Source organism: Protopterus annectens, chromosome 3.part1, assembly GCF_019279795.1.
Source record: "Protopterus annectens isolate FY-2018-M chromosome 3.part1, PAN1.0, whole genome shotgun sequence".
Classification (NCBI taxonomy): domain Eukaryota; kingdom Metazoa; phylum Chordata; order Ceratodontiformes; family Protopteridae; genus Protopterus; species Protopterus annectens.
The window spans coordinates 53,464,216-53,489,570 of NC_056732.1; the positions used below are offsets into that span (position 1 = coordinate 53,464,216).

The 25,355-nt window shown below is 40.2% G+C and overlaps 1 protein-coding gene across 3 annotated transcripts in view; it reads right to left on the reverse strand.

Moving 5' to 3' along the window:
• Positions 1-25,355, reverse strand: part of RALBP1 (ralA binding protein 1) — a 597,292-nt gene that overhangs the window by 106,132 nt on the left and 465,805 nt on the right. The gene's annotated exons all lie outside the window — the stretch shown is intronic.

Consider the following 25,355-nt stretch of genomic DNA (forward strand, 5'->3'; position numbering starts at 1 on the left):
ATGAAATGCATCCCAAATGGGATGTTGAACTCCACAACTGATCTGATCAATGCTGACTACAAGGGAATGATCATCTCTTTAGACCTTGACAATATTCTTTTGACAATTAGCTGTATAAACAGAAGAATTTCCTGACAACCATTGTCACACAACTGTCATAAAAGAGGCAGTTATCAACCCAAGTTCCTAGGTCCTTGATTACATTTTCATTTTGTAGTGGTATATTGCCTATAAAATATGACAAGTGGAAGGCTTGATACTACAAAATGTTTAGCATTTAGTTTGAACCCATTTTTGTACACCAAGGGTTTACTACGAAGAGTTCACTCTGGAGGATTTGGGTGTCAGTAGATGACAATACACAATCTGCAGTCCTACACAAACTTTGCTAGGGGTCTTGGCTTTCTGCTAGGGGATCTGGCAGGAAAACGGCAGAAAGGAGAGGGCACTGCACTAAGCCTCGAGTGACACTGCTGGTCACTTTCATGCTTTCTGATGCAACTTGGACTATGTGAAGCTCTGACTTTCAGCCAGTTTGCTGTCCATCTCACCACATATGGTTTGACTTTTGAAGCATTTCCTTTCTGAATGATGCCAGCATGAGGAATGGTGTCAAAAGCATCGGTCAGTTCAAGATGCACTCTGCACTGCATGGCCATTGACTATATCCTCTGTAACCCTTTCAGAGAAGTTTATCAGATTCAGTATATAGGATCTATCTTTTACAAAGCCAAACTGTTGGGCACAAAGTCTAATTAGATTCTTAATATCAGTTTATGAAGCCACTTGTAATACGTTTCATGCCTTTGCAGATGAGGACTGTAAGACTTGATTGGTCTGCAATTACTTGGGTCATTTATAAGGCCACCCTTTAGGAGGGGCATTACCACTGTAATATGGCCACTCATATGGAAGAAAGCCAGCAGCTAAACGTGGGTTAAACAGTTTAAGGAGTGTCCCTGCAAGGACACGTTTGACACTATTAAATTAAGTAACTGGGTACATTGTCAGGTACCATGGAGGAAGTCATTTCTGGTCTTGGTTAGCACTTTCAGTACATAATCTGTACAAATAACTGGTCACGTAAGGGTTCAGATATTTCAGTGCTTCAGAACGAAATCTCATGGATGAAACTGGCACCAAAGTTGATTGCACAGATATTGGCAATGGTCTTCTGGGTGCGAACAGAAAGCATCATTATGAATAAGTTCAGAGCAATGTACAGGGTATTGTTTCTTATTCATCTGATACAGCTAAACGAGGATATACAGAAAAAGATTTACAATTATCTTTGGCTTCAGAGGCCACCATAAGTTCAGTAGTTCATTTAGTGGACCTGACAGTGGTCCTCAATTTTATTTTATTATGTTTTTGATATCCTTGAAAAGATGGGTTTTGGATATAATATGCAAGTTGCATTTTTTTCTTTTGCTGCATAGTTTGTTTATGGTGTAGACCACTAGCGTAGTTGGTTTTGAATTGCCATGGATACTCGGTCCTGGTAAGGTCTGATAGCTCTGTACATTTTTCTACATAGGTGCAGACATCCTCAGTGAAGCTTGATGCTATATCAAAATCAGGGAGGTGCAGTCATAAGTGAATTTTGATATTTCATCAGATTAGTTTGAGGTTCTCTCATCTGCAGTCCTTAAATTCAGTGTGGTTTGCTGAAGGGGCTTTTGGGAGTTTAAAGGAGAATGTCACATGTTTGTGGTGGGACTTCACTGGAAAATGCAATACCAGATGTGTGGTGAAAGAGACAGCAATATATGCAAGAATCAGGTCAAGAATGCTGTGTCTATCCTTTAGTATATTTAATTTACCAACAGCTCAAGATAATTTTTATTACTTCCAGGAATTTCTGGGCATAGCCTACACTGGAGGTATAACTGTCAGACCACTGAAGCACAGTTAAAATTACCCACAATAATAGAGTTTTTACTAATAGGGAAATGCTACAAAAATATGATATTCACAAATTCAAGGATAAAACTGGTGTGGTAAGTTCACTTTATTAGCAGATATTACATACTCAAGTCCATTAAAAGAAATGTTAATGATCTGGAACATTTTGAGACAGTTTCCGTTCCTTTTTTTTCACATAAAAATAAAGATAAAATAAATGGTGGCAAAATACACAACCACGTATGAATTGTGTCATCAGCATCCATAGGTATGGGAACATAAAATTAAGTATTTAGTTGTACAGTTTACAAAGGATTCTGTTATGGCAGCTTAGGATATACAGTGGATATAAAAAGTGTACACACCCCTGTTAAAATGCCAGGTTTTTGTGATATAAAAAATGAGACCACAATAAATCATTTCAAAACTTTTCCCACCTTTAATGTGACCTATAACCTGTATAATTCAATTGAAAAACAAATCTGTTAGGGGAAAAAAATATAAAAAAATAAAAATGTGCAGTAAGCTGGTTACATAAGTGTGCACACCCTTCAACTAACATTTTGTTGAAGCACCTTTTGATTTAATTACAGCATTCAGTCTTCTTGGGTAAGAGTCTATCAGTATGGAACATCTTGAATTGGCAATATTTGCCCACTCTTCCTTGCAAAAGTGCTACAAATCTGTCAGACTGATAGGGCATCTCTTGTGCACAGCCCTCTTCAGGTCACCCCACAGATTTTCTATTGGATTTAGGTCTGGGCTCTGGCTGGGCCATTCCAAAACTAACTTTCTTCTGGTGAAGCCATTCTTTTGTTGATTGGTATGTATGCTTGGAGTCATTGTCTTGTTGAAAGGTGAAATTGCTCTTCATCTTCAACTTTCTAGTAGACGCCTGAAGATTTTGGGTCAAAAGGGTATTTGGAACTGTTCACAATTCCTTCCACCTTGCCTAAAGCCCCAGGTCCAGCTGAAGAAAAGCAACCCCAAAACATGATACTATCATCACCATGTTTCACCGTGGAGATGATGCTCTTTTGGTGATGCAAAGTGTTGTTTTTACGCCAAATGTACCATTTGGAATTGTGGCCAAAATGTTCAGCCTTGGTCTCATCAGACCATACCACATTTTCCCACATGCTTTTGAGACTTGATGTATTGTTTTGCAAATTTTAGCCGGGCCTGGATGTTTTTCTGTGTAAGAAAAGGCTTTTGTCTTGCAACCCTACCCCATAGCCCAGACATATGGAGAATACGGGAGACTGTTGTCACATGTAGTACACAACCAGTACTTGCCAGAAATTCCTGCAGCTCCTTCAGTGTTGCTGTAGGTCTCTTGGCAGCCTGCCTGACCAGTTTTTGTCTTGTTTTTTCATCAATGTTGGAGGGACGTCCAGTTCTTTACAAAGTCACTGTTGTCCCATATTGTCTCCACATTTTGATGACTGTCTTCCCTGTGTTCCATGGTATATCAAATGCTGTGGAAATTTTTTGTACCCTTCTCCTGACTGATACCTTTCAACAATGAGATCCCTTTGATGCTTTGTAAGCTCTCTGCGAACAATGGCTTTTGCTGTAGCAGGCAACTGAGTAAATGTCAGGAAAATCCTACTAGGACAGCTGAACTTTAATTGGGGTTAATCAGAGTCTCTTTAATTGATGGCAGGTGTGTACCCAAGAAGACTGAATGCTGTAATTAAATCAAAAGGTGCTTCAACAAAGTATTAGTTTAAGGGTGTGCACACTTATGCAACCAGCTTATTGTATGTTTTTTTATTTTTTATATTTTTTCCACTAACAGATTTGTTTGTCTTTCAATTGGATTGTACAGGTTATAGGTCACATTAAAGGTGGAAAAAGTTTTGAAATTATTTATTGTGGTCTTACTTTTTTATTTCACAAAAACTTAGCATTTTAACAGGTGTGTGTACACTTTTTATATCCACTATACAGGGAGTGACTAAACAAAAAATAACACAAACATTACGAAGCTAGAAGTTCTTGATTATGAATATGGATAGTGAGATACAAGCAGTGAAAATGTTTTACTTTAGTTTTACATAAAACTCAGGAATATATTTTTATCGACTGAAGGAGAAGCTGTGGATACCAATTAAAAATGTAACTGGGAGGGGACTAGGCAAAAGTTAAATGTAATAAGTTGATTTTCCCCATAGAACCCGGTGGATTAGGTTTACGTTACCAGATTTGAAAGGATACTTTAAGGCTACACAGTTAAGGCTCATGCACATAACACAAGCATGTTAAAAATTGACACGGAAAAGCATAATGACGGGGGGGCATTTAGAGACTATGATTTTTGGATGCATGTCCTTAAGGGGAACAGTAACAACCCTTCAGAATATTTTAGTCCTTAGAATACTTTCATCTACTTTATGACTATGTCAGTGTAAGAATGAAGAAAGGAGATTTTACCAGCATTGATGACTGTAAGCAGGGTACAACAACACACAAGAAAAGTTTGGAATTTAGTGGAGGAAATTATGAAAGGAGCCAAGATAATGACAGCAAATTACTCAAGAGGGGAAAGGTAACAGAGTGGGGTAAGGCAAAATAGGAGTCAGGGAATGTGGTCTCTTCCCTGCAGTCCCATCAGGGATTAATACACAGTACAGGCAAAGATAAAGGGGTAGAGGGGTGTGCAAAGTGAAAGGCCAGTTCTTGTATAGTTTTTAGCCGAGTTTACAACTGAAGATGGTGTTAAAAAGGGATAGTTAGTGTAGTGCATTGCATGATTCCCTTTCGCAATTTACATAATTACTATAGTCAACAGAAAAGAAAATTTACAAAGGAACAATGGAAAGAAATCAATATATCTCCCAAATATGCAACAAAGGTTTACAATTTATGCATGAAAGTGCTTAAGTACTTTTAAAACCCCACGTAAACTCCATAGGTTTCTTCCTCAGGTAGCTAGCAAATGTTAAGAGATGCAATGGGGAAGAGGTGGGGTAAACTGGGAACTTTTTTTAACAGGGGGTGTAACAAGTTGGTTACTACACTATTTTGACAGAAATGTTGGGTAGCAAATAGATGCAACTAAGGAAACTATTCTTTTGAGCTGGGATACAGGACCTGAAATGCCAGACATAATATGTGGAATTCAAGATCTTACATTTATGTTAGGGAATTTTAACCTTCCAAAGACTGAATGAAAGGGAATAAAAATTTTCTCTCCAGTCCTACACGGACATAATTCATAGTATAACTATGGACATAATAAGGCCTTACTAAGTTTAATGCTACTGATACTCAAAAAAGGGATTACTAGAAAATGGAATTTAAAATTTAAGCCAATAGTTATGGATATTTTTTACTATAATGGAGATAAAAGACCAGGAATTAGGATCTTCAGAAAAAGGAAGTAGCAAGTTTCATAGACTGAAATTTGTGGGAACAATACATGCAGAATGATGTTCAGGTAGGAGAGGAAGTTAAGGCACAAACTGAGCATTTTATGAAATGTTGGCATGAAATAAAATTGCTAAAGTAAACCTTTGTATACTGCACAAAGAAACTGTTATCATGGCTTGTTTTTTTTTCTGTTAATATATGTGACCTCATGCAACAATTTAAAACTAAATATTTTAACAAACAGGTTTAATATTTGCAATTCTGATAGTAATCATCCTTGTGATAATCATATTGTTTCACACTGATTTTTACAATGCTGCAGCCCCTTCCAGTCTAGGAATTATAATATTTTTTATTGACAAACGCCATTTCATTCAAATTTTACATTTATGTTAGGGGATCTTAACCTTCAAAAGACATAATGAAAGGGAATAACAAAAATCCTTCCTCCAGTCCTACATGGAAGTCATTTTTTTGCTGAGAGATCCAAACCCAAGCAGAAGTAGCACAGCACACAAGCAAAGAGAACCATGAGAAAGCAGACTGAATGCAGTCCATCCGGAATTCAAGCAAAGAGAACCACGAGAAAGCAGACTGAATGCAGTCCGTCCGGAATTCAAGCAAAGAGAACCATGAGAAAGCAGACTGAATGCAGTCCGTCCGGAATTCAAGGAAAGAGAACCATGAGAAAGCAGACTGAATGCAGTCCGTCCGGAATTCAAGGAAAGAGAACCATGAGAAAGCAGACTGAATGCAGTCCGTCCGGAATTCAAGCAAAGAGAACCATGAGAAAGCAGACTGAATGCAGTCCATCTGGAATTCAAGCAAAGAGAACCATGAGAAAGCAGACTGAATGCAGTCCGTCCGGAATTCAAGCAAAGAGAACCATGAGAAAGCAGACTGAATGCAGTCCGTCCGGAATTCAAGCAAACAGAACCACGAGAAAGCAGACTGAATGCAGTCCGTCCGGAATTCAAGCAAAGAGAACCATGAGAAAGCAGACTGAATGCAGTCCGTCCGGAATTCAAGCAAAGAGAACCATGAGAAAGCAGACTGAATGCAGTCCGTCCGGAATTCAAGCAAAGAGAATCATGAGAAAGCAGACTGAATGCAGTCCGTCCGGAATTCAATAAAAAAAAATAAGCATCATCAGCTCTAACATGTCAGAAAATACAGCAACACATCTGTCAAGAATAGTACCCCCCCCCCCATGACTCAATCATTAAGGAAACCTCATAGATGGAGGAAGATATCAAAAATAGGCAACACTTAAAACAGGTGTGGCAAATGACAGCCATGTATGGAAAACATTTGGCCATAGTAATAAAAGATAAGAGTGCATTCTTTAGTTATACAAATGGCACCTACAAAAAGGTAGTTAAATGTAGAGGCACACATGAAACAGTTAATATGGCTGAGTATGAATATGTACGGACGTCCATGAAAAGCAGTGATCTACAAATTCAGGGTAGTGTGATTAGCCCAAGAATAGCAGTCATACTTCAGTTTTGCACTTACTGTCTGATTTAAGCAACTTTGAACTTGTATATCAGGTTAAACTGTACCAATGGGTCAAGCAATTACATCCTGTCGCTCTTTCGCCTCTAACACATATGACAAGAACGCTGGGGTTTTTGTTTACATGCTTTAGTACACAGAAACACATGGATAGCAGCATTATAAAGTAGGAAACAAACTAGTCAAGCAAACAGAGCTTATATACATACAGGCTTACATCTCAGCAGCTTACTACAAAATGGCAGTCAGACTTGCACGTGCTCAGTATTTATACACTTGTGCAAGCCCTTGGAAAGCTTCTTAAAGGTACATACACACATATTGATCTACATCCTCCCTCTTAAAAAGATTGCCCTTAGTAAAAACAATACTAGAGTTAGAAATGTATTAATATAGACATTAGAACCAAAACACAATGTTCATGTCCAAGTTGCTTCATATCCATTACAGGGTTTAGAGATGTAACCATATCTCGTAACATAACAGTGTGGACCAAATTTAGCAAACAGGGGCAGTCTGTGGTGCACAACTCATATCAGGAACTTCTGGATTTATCACAGGAACGGGAATGTCCCCTGGAACTTCCTCTGGAATTGGAACACCGGACAACTCACTCTGAGATAAAGAGTCCTTCTCACAGGCTGCGTGCTGTGGTATAGGCTTGGACACTGGTCTCAAATGTTTCCGATTTCACCTAAGCTCTGCTTCTTGTGAGTCCACAATGTATGATCTCTGCTCTGCAGTAATGCTCTCCATGACACCAATCTGATCATGACCTCTGGACGTCTGCATCCTTACCACTTCTCCCCCTCGTAATGAATTGAGCGGTTTACTGGTCTTATCGTAGGAGGACTTCTGGGTTAGGCGCTTCTTCAACAGATTGGCTTTTACTAACCTGTTGTTCTTGACACATGGAACAAACAATTAACTACTGATTGGTAATGTGATTCTGGTTGGTCTTGACAGAAGTCTCTGAGCAGGTGAGCCAAGATGTTTATTACGAGCAACATTTCTGAGATTCAGGAAAACATCACTATTATCTCGTTCTGACTTCTCAAGTAACTGTTTTGCACTTTGAACTGCACATTCTGCCAAACCATTTGACTGCAGGGACTCTGGACTACTTGTGACATCCCTTAAGTCCCTTCTTCAGCAAATCCTTTGAACTGTTGGCTTGTAAACTGCATGCCATTGTCAGAAATAACTTTGTGCGGACTCATAGATGGTAGTCCGGGAATCTGGTTTAGCTGAAGTGGTTCCCTCTGTTGATGTGGTTTAGTACTATTACACACTGAACAAAAAGAATGTGCTTTCTCAATGTCTTGTGACTTATTAGTCATATTAGTCCTCTCGCCCTTCTGTTGGTAGTTTCGGTTCCTAGGTGACCACGATGCAAGATAGTAATGTACTCATTGCAAGGACTTTGGAACAATTACGTTTGGACTTTTCATAATGATACCTTTGTCAGACAAAACCTCAACTCTGTATGTAAAATAAGGTTGCACTTCTTGACGTCAACTAGACTGCTTTGACAGCCATCCCTGATTGATAAAGTGGTTGAGCCTCTATAAAACTGGATCTGTGGCTGTGTGAACTCTCAGCTCATCAAGACGTGGAAGAAAAATTTCTCACTTTCATGACTTCAAAATCAAGGTTCTCATTCTCATGTGGTTCTGTGGTGTTTCTGGGTGATCTGGATAAGGTATCAGCAAGATAAAGAAGTTTGCCCTTCTTGTAGGCAAGATTGAAATTATACTTTTGCCATCTCAGCATCATACATTGCAGTTGGGGTGGAGCTGAATGCATAGGCTTTCTCAAGATAGTGACTAGAGGTTGGTGGTCTGTTTCAGTCTGGGTAGGTCTACCATAAACACAATCATGGAACTTCGAACATGCAAACACAGTTGCCAAAAGCTCTTTCTCAATTAGGGCATACTCCATCTCAGTTTGGATAAGAGTTTTCGATGCATAGGCAACAGGTTGATCTTCTTGTAGAATGACTGCACCAAGACCAAATTTCGAAGCATCACAGGAAAGTGCAACTGGTTTGTGAACATCGTAGTATCTGAGAATAGGTGGACTTGCAATTCTCTGTTTCAGGACATCAAATGCTCTTTGGTGTTGCTCTAGCCAAGACCAGGATACATCTTTACGTGTCAGCTCTTTGAACGGTGCTGAAAGTTGGCTCAAGTCTGGAATGAACTTGCCTAGGTAGTTGACCATGCCAAGAAAACATTGCAGGACTTGAACATTGTCTGGAGCTGGCACCTTGAGAATGGCTGTTTGCTTAGAAGGGTCTGATCGTAAGCCTGAACTAGTAAATAAATGACCAACATAAGTAACTTCTTGTAGCCTGAATTTGCATTTGTGTGGATTGAACTTAAGATTCACTTGACGTGCCCTTTCTAGAACTTTTCTGAGGTTTTTGTAATGCTCTGCTTCATCATGACCTCCTACTAGTATATCTACTATAATAGCACAAGGATACCCAGAAAAAAGTTTCTCCACTGCATGTTGAAAGATTTCACTTGCAGAATTTATCCCAAATGGCATTCTCAAAAACATGTACCTGCCAAACGGAGTACTGAAAGTAATGAGCAATGATGATTTCTTATCAAGCTGAATTTGCCAAAATGAACTCCTTGCATCTAAAACAGAAAAATTAGTGGCATTTGGCATCAAAGCTGTGTTTGTTTCCCACAAGATAAACAGTTATTAACTTTCTCTGACATCGGCTGAGGCAAGAAAGAGTCCCCAACGGGGTACTTAGCTTTATAGAAGTCTTCGAAGTAGTATTCGGTAGTAGTAATCTCTGGATCTGACTGACCGGCACTTGCGAACAGCTTCTGCTTCGGGCGCCACGCGGCAAGAAAGACTGAGGAAAATGGCGTCGGCTGATGCCTTTATACCCGAATAACTGCCGCGATGACGTCGGGTGAAGTGCGACACCAGCCGAAGCCAGACCCAGACTTTGGAATCCGGCCGACCGAAGGGCTGCCTGACGACAGGACAACCCATTTGTAAGGACTGCAGATGCATCCTTGAAGGACATCAGAAAAATTAGTGGCATTTGGCATCAAAGCTGTGACTTCTTTTGACTGTGCACATTGGATAATTCATAGGTTGGTACTAGGCTATCGGCCCTAGGGCCTATACAAGCCTAGCCATAACAATTCCTTGGTTATTTCTTCCTACAGTATTTACTTCCCTGGACCCCTGTCTAGCAGGACGACTGATGTGATCCCTGGGGTGAATTTCATATCTCCCATCCAATCATCAAGGTTCCTTTTGAAGATGGCCAAAGAGGCACTCTGCTTGACATGTATAGGTTCATAGGTAGGTACTAGGCTATTGGCCCTAGGGCCTATATAAGCCTAGCCAAAAGGTACCCTGGCTTTTGCCACCCAAGAAAATTATTTTCCTGTGCCATGTCAAGCAGAGCCACAGAAGTGATCCCTGGGGTGAATTTCCTATCTCCCATCCAGTCATCAAGATTTTTCTGGAAGAGTGCTAATGAGGAGCTCTGTTTGATATAGATAAATAGTTTGTTCCAGGGTATCAGCATGTTCTGTTTATTGTGGTGACAAGGTTTAGGTCCCTAGAGTGTGTAGCTCGTAGGGATTGGGATTTCTTTAAGTGGAGCATGTCTAAAAGCTCTGGGCCTGACAGAGCTTTGTGCGTTAGGCAGAGATCGCCTCTGAGTAGGCGATATGCAAAGTAAAGCTGCAGTTTTTTGAGACGGTCTGCGTAGGGCATCTGTTTGAGGCCGGTAATCCTATTTGTGAGGTATTTCTGTGGCCTTTCCAGTTGTTGTAGATGTCTTGTGAGGTACATACCAAAAGGGGCATTGTACTCTATAATGGGTCTAATGCGGTGGTGGTGCTGCGGTAGCATTGTCGCCTCACAGTTAGATGCTGCCCGTTCGATTCTCAGTTAGAGTGTCTTCTGTGTGGCGACATGCGTGAATGGGCGTTCCTTCGTTGAAGGTTGTGCATTAGGCCCGGCAAGCCAGCACATAAAATTCTACTGCCAATCATTAGCGGACCGGAGTTCCGATGTGGCGACCCCTAACCGGGAAAAGCCGAAAGACACAACAACTCTATAATGGGTCTAATAAATGACAAGTAGAGGGGAACAATGACCTCTTTTTTCCTGGATGAGAAACCTTTTGTGATGAGGTGTGCCACGCAGAAGGAATTCCTGACTACTGTGGCAATGTGATTATGAAAGGAGAGACTACTGTCCACCTGTGTCCCAAGGTCTCTTATCACACTTTCGGTGTTAAGTAGACTACCACCTATGTGGTAGTTCATGGGTACAGAGTTTTTACCAAAAGGGATGACAATGCACTTTTTGGCATTGAGCTTGAGGCCATTGCTTTGACACCAGGCTTCTGTCTCAGCGAGGTCCTTTTGTAGGATGTCCACATCTTTTGGAGTTTTGATTATGGCTCCTAGTTTGCAGTCATCTGCGAACTTCATTAGCCAAAGACCTTCTGTGCTGGCCTGTACTTCAGAGAAGTAGATACCAAACAGGATGGGCAGTCTATTCCAGAGTCTGGGCAGTCTCTGGGTCAGGAACTTATCCCTCCAGCATGTTTTGTTCATTGTGATGACAAGGTTTAGATCTCTGGAGCGTGGGTCTCTGAGGGATTGGGATTTCTTTAAGTGTAGCATGTTCAGCATCTCTGGGTTTGACATGGCCTTGTATGTTAAGCAGAGATCACCTCTGAGTAGACGATATGCGACAGAGTATAGGTGGAGTTTTTTTAGATGGTGATTCTTTTAGTGAGGTATTTCTGCGGCCTTTCCAGTTGTTGCAGATGTCTTGAGAGGTACATACCAAACGGGGCATTGTATTCTATAATGGGTCTAATGAGGGATGAGTACAGTGGGACAATGACCTCCTTTTTTCTGGATAAAAAGCCCTTAGTGATGAGGTGTGCCACATAGGATTTCCTGACTGTTGTGGCGAGGTAGTTATCGAAGGTGAGACCACTGTGTTCAAAGCTCATGGATCAATACATATTCTGACGTCATACAAGCTTTAATTATGAGCTACCACCGAGGAAGATACCCATTTTTAACTGGACAAATCACACCTTGTCACACCATTTTATCTAACTCAGCTTTGACTCTTTCCTGCATGGCTATTGGAACTTTTTGTGCTGGCCTGATAACTGGACTGACCTTTGGGTCTAACTTCATGGAGTTCACAACTTGATGTTTGCCTAGACTGTCTTTGAAAAGATCATTACAGATATAAATAAATGTACTGGGCAAAATTACAGTATTCCTTATTAAATGAAAGCAGTCCCAATTTCAAATTGTCTCTGAGCCTTAATAATGACTGGACATTCCTCTTGACTACACAAAATACGTTACAGCTTCTTCCAGTAGAGTAACATGAAAACACTACTGAGCCCTCGGTTTGAATTTCTTCACCACCATAAGCAAAGTACAGTTGTGTACACTTACCATAAATGTAGATGTTAGAGTGTATTCACTGTATGTATATATATATATATATATATATATATATATATATATATATATATATATATACACACACATGCATCAATATAAACTTTACCTTCATCTACAAGCAAATACACCACATAGGTTGTAGAAGATAGGGAAGGAAAGATAAACTGTAGAATGACAAGGGGATGGCGGGTGGGTAACCTGGACTGCAACAGTGAATACACTCGAACATCTACATTTATGGTAAGTGTACACAACTGTACTATGTTCTTCGTGTTTCACTGTTGAAGTCATTACATTTGGGTAGAATCCCAAAGCTGTGGTTGGGAGGCTGGAGCTAAACAGCATTAGGTAAGGCTATAAGGCCCTGCAGCACTGCAGTGGCAAAGCCTGCCCTGGACTTAGAATAGAGAGGCAAATGGTAATGCTTTGTAAAGGTGTGAACAGAACTCCAAGTACCAGCTTCTAGAATGTCCTTGGCTGGTACTCCTCTGAGAAAGGCTGCTGAAGTAGCAGAAACGGATGCAATGGCTTATCCACTTTGAAATTGCCTGCTTTGAAATAGCCTTTGCTTCTGATCCTGCAGCATATGACACTAGTAATTGCTCAGTTTTTCTTAGAGCTTTAGTCCTGCTCAAGTAGAATCTTAGCTGTCTGTGTACATCCAAGGAGTGCAGAATTCTCTCCCCTTTGCTCTGTGGATTTGAATAAAAAGTTGGCAGATGAATTGTTTGGTTAAGAGCCACACTGGAAACTACCTTAGGCATAAAAATAGGATTTGTCCTCTGAGACACTCTGGGTAAAATATGATAAAAGGCTCTACAGCCATGAGGGCCTGTACCTCTGAAACTCTTCTTGCTGAAGTAATTGCTAGTAGCAGAGCTGTCTTCCATGATAAGAACTTTATATCAGCAATAGCAGCCGGTTCAAATGGAGGCAGGGTGAGCTTTTCCAACACAAAATTGAGGTCCCATGCAGGTAATTGTGATCTTCTAGGAGGCTTTAAATTTTTGGCTCCTCTAACATACTGCTTTAGTAAAGGATGAGAAAAGATTGGTGGCTCTGTATTGTAATAAGCCGAAATGGCAGAGGCATGGATTTTGATTGATGAGAAAGATAGGCCCTTGTCAAGCATCTCAGTTAAGTATTGTAATATCTGAGGAATATGTGGTTCTGCTGTATCAGTTCCTTGTGCTTGATTCCAAGCACAGAATCTCTTCCATTTGTCAACATAAGATTTTCTAGTACTAGGCCTTCTGGTTTCCAAAATGACATCCATCACAGCTTTGCTGAGAGGTGTCGTTTGTATGATTACAGGATTAGCCATGCTGCCTGGTTCAGAGTCTGTAGTTGATTGTGCAAGATCTGATTGTTTTGCTGGGACAGAAGTTGTGGTTTTTGAGGCAAGGTCCAAGCTGGGTATTGAGACAAGTTCCTTAGGATTGGGTACCAGTATTGTTGGGGCCAGTCCGGGGCAATTAATATCATCTTTGGCTTCTCTTGTCTGACTTTTAGGAGGACCTTGGGTAGAAGAGGCAGAGGAGGAAAGGCGTAAACGGATAGGTTTTTCCAACTGAAGGATAGGGCGTCCACTTTCCATGCTTGTCTGTGATGAGTCCTTGTGCAGAATCTTTTCAGTTGATAATTTTGAGGAGAGGCAAATAGATCTATGTCTGGGCTCTCCCATTTCTCTGTTATAATGCTGAATACTTGTGGATTTAGTTTCCACTCATGAGGATCCATAAGGTTTCTGCTTAAATCGTCTGCCAGAGTGTTTTGTTTTGCTGGGCAGGAATTGAGCTTGAAGATGTATTTGGTAAGTCAAAGCTGTGTCCCACACTGCCATGGTTAATCTGCAAAGGGGGTATGAGTTTGTGCCCCCTTGCTTGTTTATATACCACATGACTGTGGTGTTGTCCGTCTTTATCAGTAGTTGTCCTGGATGAAGTAAGTCCTTGAAGGCTGTTAGGGCATTTTGAACAGCTAGCATCTCTTTCTGGTTGATATGTAGATGCATTTGATTTGGTGCCCATATGCCCTGAATGCATCTTCCTGCCATGTGGGCCCCCCAGGCATAATTTGATGAGTCTGTTAAGGTACTTTTTAGGTACCATTGAAGTTTCCTCATATGCAGTCTTGCATATGGAATTAGTAGTATGCAGGATGCCATGAAGCCCAGGGCCTGCAGAATTGTCTTGCAGAAGACTTGGGTTTTTGTTGTCATCAGTTTGAAGTAAGTAGTCAGTTGCCTTTGTTTGTCTGGCGTGAGGTAAGCCATCTGGGCAGTTGTATTCAAGCTTGCACCCAGGAATATTATCTTTTGAGAGGGTACCAGTTTTTTGTTTATTGTGTACCCTAGGCATGCTAGAAGCCTTTTCACAAATGCCAGGTGTTTTAGAAGAGTGTCCTTGTTCTCTGCTTGAATGAGACAGTCGTCCAAGTAAGGATATATTTGTATACTTCTTTGTCTGCAAAATGCAATTACTGGTGCCAGCCACATTGTAAAGACCCTAGGCGCAGTAGACAAGCCAAAGGGCAATGCAGAGAATTGGTAATGCATTAAGCCAGCCTTGAATCTGAGGTATCTTCTGCACGACTGTCTTACTGGGACATGCAGGTATGCCTCTTTTAGGTCTAAAGTCACCAGCCAAGCATCATTGCCCAGCATGGGCAGAAGCTGCTGCAAAGTGAGCATTTTGAATTTTGGAATGTCCAGGTATGTGTTCAAAATCGATAAATCCAGTATTGGCCGCCACGCCTTGTCCTTTCTGGGTACCAGGAACAGTCTTGAGTAAAAACCTTGCCCTTTTTCCTGTTCTGGTACTGTCTGAATGGCCCCCATATCCATGAGGGACGCAATCTGTTTCTGTGCCTCTGCCCATTGATTTTTTGGCAGATCTAGCCAACCATTTGTCATTGGTAGAGTGTGGAAATGGAATCTGTATCCCTGTGATACAATGTTTAGTACCCACTTGTCCTGGGTTATTAACTGCCAATTTTGAGCAAAAAAGTGCTAATTTTCCCCTATGGGTGCTGCCAAAAGATAAGTGCTTGGTGTAGGCAGAGGGAAGTCATTGGGATTGCTTTCTGTAGTTTTGCGCTTTATCTCCTCCAGATTTGGAGGTGGATGCGCTCCATTGCTTTGAACTGTATGATTCTTGAGCCTGGTACCTGGAACCCTTATGGCGTCTGGATTTGCCCCTTTGAGCTCTGTCTGACACTGGAAAGGACCAATTTTTTTGTAGGCCAGTGTCTACTGAATCTTGGTGGCTGCACTTGTAAGAAATCTTTAACAGTTTGCATAGACTTAGCTTTGTCTTCCATTTTCTTTAAAACCTCTTCTGCCTTAATACCAAACAGAGAATCATGCTGTAAAGCTGCATCGAGCAATTTAGCTTTAACATGGATCAGGCAAATTTTGTTCCTTTAACCAGGCATGCCTCCTAATCACAGATCCAGTAACTGTGGCCCTGCAGGAGGCCTCTAAAGTATCAGAACCACATTGCAAAGTATGCTTTCCAACTTGTTTAGCTGCATGCAATAATTCCTGCAATTCTTTATTTTCTGCACATTCTGAAATCAACATCATTTTCTGTTTCAGCAATCCCATAACATGTTGTTGGTACTTAAGCATATGAAATTGACAATTTAAGGCCCTGATTGCCAAGGTTGCAGATGTATAAACCTTTTTTCCCCATCTGTCCAGTGCCCTAGAATCTCTGTCAGAGGGGGTAGGGTTTTTTGCTGTTGAGGCCTTAACTCCCCTTTGGACCCTGTGAAATAGTTTCAGGATCAGCAGCAGGGTTTCTAAATAAAAATTTGTGTGAGTCGGGGACTCAGTAATATCTGTCAGGCTTACTGGGAGCCGGAGGTAAGGAGTCAGGGTCAAGCTTGACTCCGAAAACACATCATCCACAATGTCTAAAACGGGGAATGGCTAAAGGCTTGTGCTGAGGGAGAAGTAGAAAATCCCTGAATCTCTTTTTTGATTCTGAGAAATCTTGACTCTCACAGTGAAAATGCTCCCTCAAAGTATGCAAGGTTTCTCCAAATGAATAATCCTCAGGAGATGCAGATGGAATAGACTCCTCAGCATCAGAATCCTCATAGGGAGGTATAGATAATTCCTGATCAGACGAGGAATCAGAAGAAATAGAAACCTGATCTGAAGATTCATAATCAGTGTCTTGCCTAGGCCTCTTATCTGGAGGGGGATGGGTACCCCTGATCAAGGTAATGAGGTCTTCAGCCATTTTGATAATCTGTTTTTTAGGCATAGAGGCCTGTGCACGTGGCTCATGCGTCGGTTTTTAGGTTTAGAAGTTGCTTTTGTCTTTGGTTTATTTGGTTTGGACCCATACGAGGGAGTTACATCCGTCGGTCCAATACCTTGAGTATCTTGCGGCATGCCGGACTCCACATGGGTGTCGGTAGAGGCCTGCGACTCTAAGGTAGCAGGTATCAGGGGCTGCAAAGGCGCCTCACTGAGTACCGGCAAACCGGCGACTGGCTTAGGAGAAGCTTTGTCATCTGTTTTGGATCTCAACTGCCGTTCTCTGTCCTTTTCTTTGCGTTTTTTATGTACTCCGATAGTCGGACTGCTATCCGACGACATTTCTCGGTAGTTAAATCTGTTTCCAAAATACTTTGATGCAAAAATATACTGACGCTTAACAGTGCGTTGGTTAAATCTAGCACAAAACCAACAGCCAGGCACATTGTGATCAGGGCCTAGGCAAGGAATACAGTATAGATGGAAATCCTTATGAGGTATTTGCTTCCCACAAGTAATACAATTATTAACTTTTTCTGACATAGGTAAAAAGCAAGAAAAAGGTTTCCCCAACGGGGTACTTAGCTTTAGTGAAGACTTTGGTTGTGAAACTCAAACTCGAATATTTCAGTAGTCGGCCGACCGGTACTTGCGAAATGCTTCTGCTTCGGGCACCGCGCGGCAAGAAAGACTAAAGAAAATGGCATCGGCTGCATGTTTTATACCCCTGACGACCTGACAAGTCGAAGAGAAGACAGCAACCGACGCAGGATCCAAGACTTTGGAATTCAGACCGACTCAGGGCAACCTGCCACCAGATTACCCAAATGTAATGACTGCAACAGTGAAACACGAAGAACATCATGCTTCATACACTTTGCCAAATCAAGCCCTTCACCATGACACACATTAGGAAATGTTTCTGCTGACGTAACATTGCACTTGGAACCTGTGTCAACTTTGAGCTCTGTGGTTTTGACATTTATCCAAACAGTACAAAATACTTTATTCTTTGGCCTTAAATCTACTGCATTGACTGTTTCATGAAGCACTGACACACCATCAACACAGAGTTGCTGCTTTCTAATTATTCAACTAATTTCTTAAAATGTTCCCTTTTAATAAAAGAATGTGGGCCTTTTTATTTTATTTATTCAGTTTGATGACCAGGGAAGTCCACTGGGCCAAGACGAGTCCGTTTTTAGTGGAGGCCCGGGAGGCAAAGCCCCATTAACAATGACAATAACAAAACATGCATAACAGACAGAGAATACAACATATGCTGAGAGAAACAATTTAACAAGTGTTAAATGATAACATAATATATAGAGTAGCTGTAGTGTCAGAGGACATAACTTCTAGTAATCTTTGTAGATTAAATTAAAGAAAAAAGTAAACAAAATTTAACATGTCTGAAGAGAGTAACATTATATACAGAGCAACTGTAGTGACAGTGAACATGCATTCTATTAATCTTTGCAGAGTAATTTTTTAAACATTAGTTACGAAAAATGTAAATCACAGATCTGATGAAAATGAGAGAAGAAAATGCAGTCTGGCAGAATAGGCGGACTGGAGACGATGTATGCAGTGAAAGAGAAGAGGCAGACGTGAGTGGGAAAAACAAGAAAGATGAGTGAAGAGGGGCTCATGTAGGGGAAGAGCAGGGGCAAATTCATTTATTTTTATTTATTTTATCTATTTAACATTTGTTAACCAGGAAAGTCAGACTTGGAACGAAGCCAGTTTTCAGCGGAGGCCCAGGGAGAAACGCTCTAGATGCATGTCTTTGTAATGTGAGAGGAAACCGGAGCACCCGGAGGAAACTAACACGAACGCAGGGAGGACATGCAGACTCCACACAGAATGCACCCCAGCCGAGAATCGAACCAGAGAACCTCTTGCTGTGAGGGGACAATGCTACCGCTGCACCACTGCATGTCCACTGTCACTACAGCTACTCCGTATATAATGTTTTCTCTTAAGACTTGTTAAATTTTGTTTAATTTTTTTCTTTAATTTAATCTACAAAGATTACTAGAAGTTATGCCCTCTGACACTACAACTACTCTGTATATTATGTTATCACTTAACACTTGTTAGATGAACGAAGGAGTGTAGGAGAGATTTGAAGTTGGTGTGGTTATGGGTGTTTTTAATACGGAGGAGGGATGCGAGTTCCATAACTTGGCTATGGAGTATGATAGGAGAAGGTAGCCAGGGTTCTGGCAGGGTTTGTAGAAGGTTTTTATTTTCAGATCGGATGGAGCGGTTAAGAATATAGGGTGTTATGGTGTTGGAATGAGCAGGACAGATGAATGGTTTGAAAATGAGTTTATGGGCTGTGGTGAGTTTAAGTAGGTTTAGGCAGTTAGGTAGTTGTAGCCACTGAAGAGACTGGAGGGAGAGGCAGTGATGGGAAGAAAATTTGGAGATGGTGGCGAATTTGCTGATTTTGTTGTAGCAGGATTCTAATTTGGACTGAAGGCCAAGTTGGAGGATGGTGAGCAATGGGGCACTGTATATGAGACAGGGGAGAAGATAGGAGGAAGCTAAGGTCTTTCTAGTAGAGGGAGTGAGGTAGCGATTGTGCCTGTACAGGAGACCTAAGTTTTGGTGTTTTTTTTTAATGGCTGTTTGAATATGGATGCAGAATTTTAGATTTTCATCAATGGTGACACCAAGCAACTTAGTGCTTTGATGGAGGTATTGTTCTGGCTTAATATAGTAAAGGACGAATTATTAAAGGAGGAGATTTTTGAGGGAGTAAAGATAATTGGTTTTGTTTTGTGGGCATTTAGGGCCAGGTGGTGGTTGTGCATCCAGGTTTCTGTTAGTGAAAAAGCAGACTGGGTTTGAGGGGAGTAGTAGGTCTGAGGAGAGTCAGCAGTGCAGATGATAGTAGAATAATCTGCATACTAGATTAGGGAGGTATTGGGGATGGTGTGGTGAAAGCTATTGATGAATATGTTGAAAAGTAGGGGGCCAAGGACATAAACCTTGTGGAACGCCAGTGGGTGTGTGTAAGAAGAAAGAGGTTGAAAACCATTTGAAATGATTCCACTTACTGCATTTGTGGCATTGTTGACCAAAAGCTAAACATTTTTCCCTTTTAGAATCATGACTTCCACCAAAATTACGACAGTTGGCTATGAAACTAGGTTGGGACCTATGCCTTGAGTTTGCTGATTCACTCTTATGCTTCACAGAGACTGTGAGACTTTCAGAGTTCACCTCAGAACTTGCTAGAAACTCTGCGGTTTATCAGTGAGTGCTGCAGGGGCTAAAGTTGCTGCAATGTGGTAGTGCCTGTTTCTTTTAACCACATGATGCATACTATCAACATGAGCTTTATCACTGTGCCTTCTAGAGCTGTTCTCATTTGTAAGCATAACTGTGTGCTTCCTGTGAGCTCATATATCTGACAAGTCGGAATGACCTTATTCAAAGTTAAATCACTGTTACGAAGCAAAATCTTTCTCACAGCATTATCTTTTATGCCACACACAAGTCTGTCCTTTATCAACTCATCCCTTAAATCACCAAATCTGCATGTTTTAGCCTTATTTCTCAGGTCAGTTATATATGCTGAAAAAGTTTCACCAGGCTTTTGATCTCTTGTGTAAAATACGTGCCCTTCCATTGTAACATTCTTTTGGGGGTTACACATTTCTCTAAATTTACATTTTAAGTACTCTGGGTCCTCCCTTGACTCAGTCAGTACTACAATATGATGGTTTTCCCCCTCTCCAGCAGGTGCATACACAAATGAACGCTCCCTTTCTATGGCTTCAGACCCAGCTAAATTAAAGGAAATAAATGCCTTTGTACAGTCATCTTTATCAGAAAATGTAGCCTGTATGAAAATGTCATACTCTTGCTCAAACACTTTCCAGTTTTCAGCAATATTACTGTGAAACACAAGTGCACTGGGTTTTCAAAATCAGTCTGCCATGCCCACAAAGTGTGCACAAACACACTGAAAATATGGCCCTTGCAATTGTGCATGAACAAACTGCTCTGTGAGCTTGTAATAACATACAAATGCACAATAAAGTCTTTGAAATGCTGCGAAAGGCTGTATTCTGCGAAATATGCCCTGTAATGGCTGTTCTTTTGCGAAATAGGTATATTGTAACACTGCATAAACACGCGAACACTTTATACACTTGTGATAACAAATATCTTTGCTTAATATGAAAATACATGCTTTATGAAAATGTGTCCGTTTCCCCCTATTTTGCTTTATGCAAATTGGACTTTTATGCAAATAGAGCGTTCTGTATGCCTCATTTCATATTTTGCGAATAAGAAATAGTGCTGAGCAAGTTTTAATATCTAAAATTAGTTTTTTGACCTATTTTGCGAAGTATGTAGATTTTAAGGATGATTCACGCTTGTATATTAGCTGTGTGTCTCTTGGGCTTGCTACTGGATCCCTTTCTGACACCATGTCGCTCGTTTGTCTCCAACACATATGACAGGAAGGCTGGGGTTTTTGTTTAGATGCTTTAGTACATAGAAACACACAAGGATGGATAGCAGCTTCATAAAATATGAATGAACTAGTCAACAGACAGACCTTATATACATACAGGCTTACATCTCAGCAGCTTACTACAAAATGGCAGTCAGACTTGCACGTGCTCAGTATTTATACACTTGTGCAAGCCCTTGGATAGCTTCTTAAAGGTATATGCACACACATTCTGATCTACACATCCCATCACGTTGCAGGTTAGTAGCATCTTCAGTGTTAACTTAAAATGCCCCCTTCCAGTTCCATTTGTGTTTTTTTCTACACCACTGATTTTAATCTGCTCCAAACCTTCAAATCCTACAAGACAATGCAGTGTTTATATTATACACCCTATTGTCCGTCATCTTAATACACATACACTAAATTTCTAAACCTCTGCACATACCCAGTCCTTCAGTACCCATCACTTGTCTGGTCACTGTGAAGCTAACACTACCAGCCTAATTTTCCTGTATCTGCACGAAATCCAGGATTCTCCACAATGGAAAGAAGCAGTCAGTACCCCTGGAATACACTCTGTACTATCTGCATCCTAGCATCTTTAGTGGCACGTGCCACTTTTTTTTGTTTTAAACAGTATGAAGTATAAGTCTCCCTAGTGGTAATTTACTGTTAGTCCTGTGCAGTGTTGGGCACGGTTTCTGAAATTTCTAACATAGTTAAAGGATATGGAAACCTTTGTGTGGAATGTGTCTACCGCAAGAGCATCTGCCTTTTTTAAGGACAGGCATATCCTAAAACAAAGTCTGTCATCCGACTAAGCTAAGTTATGAACAGGAAGAAATAAAAAAAACACTTGAGTTTCAAAGCAGGCAGAATAATGCCAGACTACAGGCAGAGTAGTGGCGGCATTAACTGCAAACTGTGTCAAGAAAATGCTAAACAGCAAGGGGAGACATGGCTTTTATACAGAAACCGTCATGATGTTCCCGAGGGGAAGGGTAGATCATCCTGGAAGTCAGGCTGGATGTCAGGCTTTCTAAGGTAGATATGCCAGTACTAAGGACAACTGCAAATATTTAGAGTTAAGGTATGTAAAGTATTCTCACACAGCTTCGTTTTTCAAACAGTGTTCTGGAGGGTTTCAGTTTAAGACCATCTTTTTAATTAAAAAAATATATATATATATATATATATGTATGTATATTACACATGCGCACACACATACATTAATATATATATATATATATATATATATATATATATATATATATATATATATATGTATACATATATATATATGTATGTATATTACACATGCACACACATACATTAATATAAATATATATATATATATACACATCTATGTATGTATATTACACATGCGCACACATATACATTAATATAAATATATATATATATATATATATATATTACACATGCGCACACACATACATTAATATAAATATATATATATATATATATATATATATGTGTGTATATATATATATATATATATGTATATTACACATGCGCACACACATACATTAATATAAATATATATATATATATATATATATATATATATATATGTATGTATGTATATTACACATGCGCACACACATACATTAATATATATATATATATATATATGACACACACACCTCTGTTTTAACATTTTGGGTGATTCTCCCATCTACTTATTTCAGATTGATTTGAAATGGGCAACACAACAAACTTTAAACTCGCAGCAGGCAAATGTATAACACTGAGGAGATAAACCATAAATTCAGTTTACATCAGTAGAAAAAAAAAACTCGAACAACGCTGCTAGGATCCAGTCTAAAATTACAGTCCATAAAACATGAAAAGTGCACAATTTTTTTTTTTTACTTAAAAAGAAGCAGAAGTTCTGCCTGTTCTACATAAGGTACTGGTATGACTCAGTCTGAGCCAGTCATTTGGACACATTTACTGTTTGGATACTTAAACTAGAGACAATTAAGTGTTATCACATAAAGACAACATACAAAAATTTACAACATACAATTTCTTTACACCAGTTCTTACACTACAGATGAAATAGTGGAATTAGGTATGATACAAAAACAAGAAATTATAAATATCTGCAGCTGTTTTGATTCCTTCATTTACTGACTCTGAACAAGAAGCAACGAGGCTAGTTTTCAATAATTCTAAAGTGAGACATTTGTAGTCACAGATATTAGACTGAAAAAATTACAATCAAAACTTTAAACAGCATGTCCAACACACAACTGGGATAAAAATGGACTTTATTAAACAAACAACACAAATGCATTAATGTATCACCACATTTTCATCCCCAGTTTAGACTTCTGATGTAAAACAGTGGAAAATGCATCCATTTATACAAAAAACAGTCATGAACTACCAATAAAACAACTTCCCTAATTATCCAGTAAAAGCCATTTATATAAACTAAGGAATCCACTAAACACTTTTCAAACTAAATAATGCATAAAATACGTACAAAATAAAATAAAAACTTGTTCTCATTTATACATCAAAGTTACTAAATTCAAATTATAAAAATATCATTAAGAAACTTGAAATAAAATATTTAAAAATGTATTTATTTGACTATTAAAAGCAAGGCCAACACATTCTGGCTAGGCTTATAAATGCCTTCAGGCAGATGGCCTAGTACCTACCTATGAATCTATAGGGCACATTTAAATCTATTATCCTTTGCCTCCATCTAGTGGTCAAACCTATGTCATCAAAAAAGATTTTTTGAAAATGTAAATAAACTCTAAATAAATACAAATAATAAATGTAATAAATATAATAGGTTCATAGGTGTAAACTAGGCTAATGGCCCTGGGGGCCTTTACAAGCCTAGCCCATAGGATTACTCTGGCATTGTGCCAACTGACCTTGGTGCCCAGTGCTTCTGTCGAGTAGAGCCACTGGAGTGATCCCCAGGGTGAATTTTCTACTTCCCATCCACTCATCAAGATTTCTCTTGAAGAGGGCCAGTGAGGTGCTCTGTTTGACATGTATGAGAAGTCTGTTCCATAAAAATGGGAAGTCTCTGGGTTATGAACGTGTCGCTCCAGCATGTTCTGTTGATTGTGTTAATGAGGCTGAGGTCTCTGGAGCATGTGGTGTGGAGGTATTGGGATTTCCTTACATGTAGCATTTCTAAAAGAGCTGGGTCAGACATGGCTATGTAAGTCAAGAAGAGATCGCCTCTAAGTAGGTGATATGAGACAGCGAATAGTTGGAATGTTTTGAGTCTGTCCATATAGGACAACTGTTTAAGGCCTGGGATCATCTTTGTGAGGTACTTTTGTGGACCCTCCAGTTGTTGCAGGTGTCTAGTTAGGTACATGCCAAATGGGGCATTGTACTTGATGACTGGCCTAATGAGGGAAGAATAGAGGAAGACAATAACCTCTTTCTTCCTGGATGCAAAACCCTTAGTAATGAGATGTGCCACATAGAAGGACTTTCGGACCAAGAGGCAATGTGGTGGTCAACAGAGAGGTTGTGGTCAACCTGTGTTCCCAGATTTCTTATAACACCTTCTATATTCAGTGGACTACCATTGATGTGGTAATTCATGGGAACAGAGTTTTTCCCAAAGGGGATGACGACACATTTTTTTGCATTGAGCTTAAGGCCATGGTTCTGACACCAGTTGTTGGTCTCAGTGAGGCATTTTTGCAGGATGTCAACATCACTTGGGGAGTTAATAATAGCTCCCAACTTGCAATCGTCTGTGAACTTTGTCAGCCAGAGTCCCTTCTTGCTGGCCTGGACTTCAGAGAAGTAGACACCAAACAGGAGAGGACCCAGGACCGAACCATGTGGGACTCCACTCATGACTGATTGGAATCAGTTACTTTCACACTGTGGGTTCTATCTATCTGTGAGCCTGTCAGTGACCCACCTAGTGATATAGGGGTTGATGTCTAGCTTAGTGAGTTTTTCTTTGATTCCTGAGTGGGAAATGGTATCAAAGGGCTTGGCCAGATCAAGGTAGACTGTATGAACCACCTTGCCTTCATCCACAACTCTGGTGACTGACTCAAAGAAGTTGACCAAGTTGAGCAGGCATGATCTACCCTTCACAAAACCAAACTGTGTGGGATCCAGAGTTTGGAGATTCCCTGTATCCTTACTTATTAGGTCCTTGATGATGCGTTCCATAGCTTTGCATATCAGACTTGTTACCGTAATGGGGAGATAGTTCCCAGGGTCTGTAGTCGCTCCTCCTTGGTGGAGCGAGATGACTGCAGCAGTGTGCATTCAGTGGGGACAAAGCCTGAGGTGA